This window comes from Ipomoea triloba, chromosome 7 (genome assembly GCF_003576645.1).
Source record: "Ipomoea triloba cultivar NCNSP0323 chromosome 7, ASM357664v1".
In the NCBI taxonomy this organism is placed as follows: domain Eukaryota; kingdom Viridiplantae; phylum Streptophyta; class Magnoliopsida; order Solanales; family Convolvulaceae; genus Ipomoea; species Ipomoea triloba.
In genome coordinates, this window is record NC_044922.1 from 7,578,260 (window position 1) to 7,582,677 (window position 4,418).

Genomic DNA, 4,418 nt, shown 5'->3' on the forward strand with positions numbered 1-4,418 from the left:
CATAATTAGACAATCATATATGTCCATAAATATAATAGTACCCAACCATCCAATATACATAATGCAATGTTGAATGTAATAGAATAAGTACTAAGGATTATTACTTCTCTTCAAATTTAGGATTAACCATCTTGATAGGCATAGGCTTTTGCTTCTTCATTCTTAGAGGTTGACGTAGCCTGTGATTTTCCTCAACTGTCTTTTCAATTAGTTGGATAACACTCTTGATTTTCTTCTATAATATGTCTGACATATGATTCTGTAATTAAAAAAATGATGACTGATGTTGGAGTTTTGTGAGTAGGGTTGAGGGGTCAAAAGATATTTATGTTAAAACGAAAAGTCTGTGACTCCCCGAGTGTCGGTCTCGAAGGAGGGACGTGGAGGTGTGTCAAGCGTTCGGAAGTTTACTTGATTGGATCATGCATATGATTTGAGTGTGGTGAAGGGTGGATTTGTGAGTGAGAGTAGTTCATTGGCTGGTTTGAGTGCAAGAGAGTAGTAAAGTAAAAAGCAATTTTGTGAATATGTAAAAGGGGTAGGGATTTAGTAGTGTTCATGAATATTGCATAGTGGAGTGTCTAAGGTCATGGATTAGGATTGCTAGGATATTGTCTATTCAAGAGTGTGTTGTCTTAGTCCTTTTCCACCTTTGTGTACTAAGGCTTCTTTGACTTAGGAATGCCTTCAAGCATCCAAAGTTCTAAGATGAATTTTATCAAACACTTAAGCTACACACTATCCTACTATTCTTAATAAGTCCATAGGAACTTTGATTGTGTCAAGCTTCAAATCCTAACTCTAATCAAAGACATGAAAGAGTCAAGAGCTTAATCTCTCATCTAGATTGGCCAAATCCAAACAAGATCTCATAAAAACAACAATCAAAAGACAAAAATAGATAATCCATCAACACAAACTCATAGATCCAAAATATAGAAATAAGATCATCACAAAAGCAATATTCAATCACACAATCCAAATCCCTAGACTAAATTAGCTACTCATAATATGAAATGCAAGCAAAAGCTAATTTAATCCAAGAACAAGATAGCTAAAATTATAGAAATGAAATAGAGATCACCTAGAGAGAAGAAGATCTTCAATCCAAGCTTGTTGTCTTCTACAATGGAGATTAATCTAATCTAAAAACTAAGAAAAATGGAGAAAGTTCTCCAAAGGAAAAACTAAGAAAAGGAAAACTAATTTTCTGGGCTCCTCCCTCTGGAAATTCATCAAAGGGGTTTAAATAGTCTCCGAAATGACAACCCTAGCTGAAATTCGCGCATCACCGTCTCCACGCCTCTCACACGCGTGTGAGCGTGCGTGGGAAGCTTCTGGAAAGTTTTCACGCCTACTCACACGCGTGTGGCCTTCCAGTTTGGTCCTCCAGGGCTTCACTCTTGCCTGGTTTGCTCTTTAAGCTCATCTTTTGGTCCTATTTGCTTTTGTACATCAGTTAGTGATTTTCAAGCATTTACGCACATAAATTTATCAAGTAAGGATGTTATAGACGCGATAAAACACCCTAAAATGTGCCTGAAATAAGGGTATCTCGGACTCTTATCAATGAGTATGCCATAAAATAAAATAATAATTAAAAATATTTAAATTGTACTCCGTATCACTTTTACATTTTATATAGCCCACATCTAAAATGTTGTACTAACTCTTAATTAAAACAACGATTTAAAGACAAAAGATTATTACTTCAGTCATCAAATATGTTTTACACTTTTACATAACATACGTTTCTTCTAACACCAATCAATTTTCTATTCAAATGATAAATAGTCATGCCAAGAACTACTTTACTTAGGTAGAAAGACAACTTATTCAAGCAAGATTAAACTAGACTAGAATTTCACTGTAAATGATTGGATGGAAGTGCACAAATACCTTGGCTTAAGGTTTTCAAAAAGCTAAGCTTTGCAATCATTGCTACATATGTCATCTTCAGTCTGCGAAGCAAAGGATATATGGTTGTTAAATTACACAGAGAGTATAATGTGAAAAAATTTACATGTCAGAATCAAGATAACCCACCTCATTGCAAATGTACTCCCCATACTTCTCACACACCACGCAAACAGGCTCTCTAGGAAGAGGGAACCGCTACTCACTCTTGGTCTTAACTCTATCATTTTCGTTTGTACTACCAGAAGTACCAATGAAATAAATTGCAAAAATAGAAACAATCAGCGACCTGCTTGAGAAAATAAAAAAATATAATCTGTAAACTCTATAGTAAATGACAGATATTTACATGTTAGGTGACAATGTGACATTTGGCTAGAAGGTATCTACAAACTATGGACGATAAAAACATATAGCAACTTAGAATTAATTAAATCCTAACATTTGATTAATGCCTCATAAGCTAAGTTGGTCATACTCGAACAATAAGCAAAGGGAGGTGAGAGCAAGAGAATGAGAGTCACCTGCAATAGATAAGGGAAGGCAAAGTCTATCATATTGTTCATCCAGGCCAACTCGAGAGCAACATCTGGGCGAATATTTTCTGCAAAATAGTTTCAAGTAATATGTCATTTTGTGAGTTCATGTGCTGCAATTTATATGTTGTAGTAGCATTGATAGATCTTATCTTCTGGCCTAAAATGAATATATAGATATTATAAATTGCAGATCAATATTTACATAATACATAGTATGGCTAACAGAAACCAGTGATATACACTTTTACTACTAAGGGACAACCAACAATGGGTGTAATGCAATGAACTTATACAAGAAACAAAGCCAAACATATACAAATAGGGTGACCACTTCAAACTACATACAAATTTAATATGTATCTACTCGATAAAGCATGCATTCTTTATATTTGTCTAGCACATCTATAAGTTTTACCACATCGAGAAGAAAATCAACAAATTATAGATATTATACACTAAATAGCACATGAAAATTGTGTCATTGAGCATACACTAAATAGCACGTGATACATTCACCTGCTGTTACAACTGAATCACCTAACACTAAATAGAAAATTTTTCATCTTCTACATCTTTTTAATCTTATCAAGAGATGCCTCGCTCGCCCGAACCCACTCCCATCATCCATGTGAGAGTGTTTTTCGAGACACCGGGTGCCACTAGACCACAAGGTCTTTGGCTTTGATCCAAGAAATTAGAACTTGGTTTCAAGAAAATCCAAGAAACTAAAGAATTTATGTGCGCAAACATGTGGAAATTCTACCATTTAGCCTATCTGTTTGTTCATTAGATTGCATATATTCACTATAAACATTCACCCTATCTGTTTATTCATTGTCCATACGGTAGTGGATAGTGATATGCTGTTAAATAAAAAATAAATAAATAAGACTTTAATAAAAATAAACAAAGGCGTACGATGATACAACACAGCTGTGCTGGAGATGACGGCGCCCGCTACGAGGGGAGACGCTGACCGCTTTGGCTTTGGGCAAATCAAAGGCAAAGTCTATCTATTCTCTTAAGGAGTAATAGAGAACGGGGAGCTTATTATTTCGGCGAGAGTTTGTAGTAAGCCTTTTTAATTTCAAAGGCATTAGCATTTTGAGGGGAGAGATGTCGATTTGAAGTCGTCACTACCGCCACCTCCGCCGCTGGATGTAGAACAGGCGATGTGTTGGTCGAATCTGAAGCCGCCATCGCCTCTCACGCTAGATCTAGATCTAGATCTGAATCTGAAGATGCCTTCAAATGATGTAACCGCGGAGAACAGCCACCGCCGGCTCTTTGACGCACTCAGTCTTGGGGACGACTTATGCGTCGCGGCCCAGAAGGGAGTCGCTGAGGACGAAGACATAGAGAAGCTTAGTCCATTGCGTGGTGGAGGCAGGGCAGGTGGTACGGAAGTGAGAAGTGTAGTGCGGCGGCAAGAGAGAGAGAGAGAAATAGAGAAAGAGGAAACGCGGGGTTTGATGGAGCAAATGATATTTATATGGTTTTTTTAAGACGTATAAAATTAAAAAAAATACGCGAAACACACGTCTTTGCTTAGATGGTAAAGACGATTACTGTCGCCGTATAACATAAAAATAAAAATACGTGTCTTTACTATATTTGTAAAGACGCTTAAAGTCTTTTAAATATTTACATAATCGCCACCGCGTTTTTCTCCCCTTACTTTAGAAGTCTTTAGTTGTAACTAAAGAAGTGTATTGTTGCATTTTTATGGTCCACTCTCAACTAGTGTGGTCACTATTGACTATCAATCATTAATAATGACCTTAAGATTCCTAGCTAGCCCCCCATCATCATTACCCGGGAGCTATAATTAATCACTAGTTGAACCATACTCATCCCTAGGCATAATAAGGATCATTATCACTTAAGCCATAGCCAAGCTATGATTAATCATTAATCCATTTTAATCATAAGCCTAATAATCAATTATATGCTCACCTTAAG

The 4,418-nt window shown here is 36.5% G+C and overlaps 1 long non-coding RNA gene across 2 annotated transcripts; it reads right to left on the reverse strand.

Annotated features, from left to right (window-relative positions):
- Nucleotides 1-1,379: 1,379 nt before the first annotated feature.
- On the reverse strand, nucleotides 1,380-3,904 carry LOC116026034. 2 transcript variants are annotated; one of them, XR_004099766.1, is made up of 5 exons: nucleotides 3,375-3,904; nucleotides 2,442-2,521; nucleotides 2,047-2,155; nucleotides 1,900-1,961; nucleotides 1,380-1,438 (listed from the first exon to the last, which is right to left on the reverse strand). It is a non-coding gene; the product is annotated as an uncharacterized LOC116026034 (long non-coding RNA). The 2 variants fall into 2 exon arrangements; XR_004099767.1 differs by having other exon boundaries at nucleotides 1,387-1,445.
- Nucleotides 3,905-4,418: the final 514 nt, after the last annotated feature.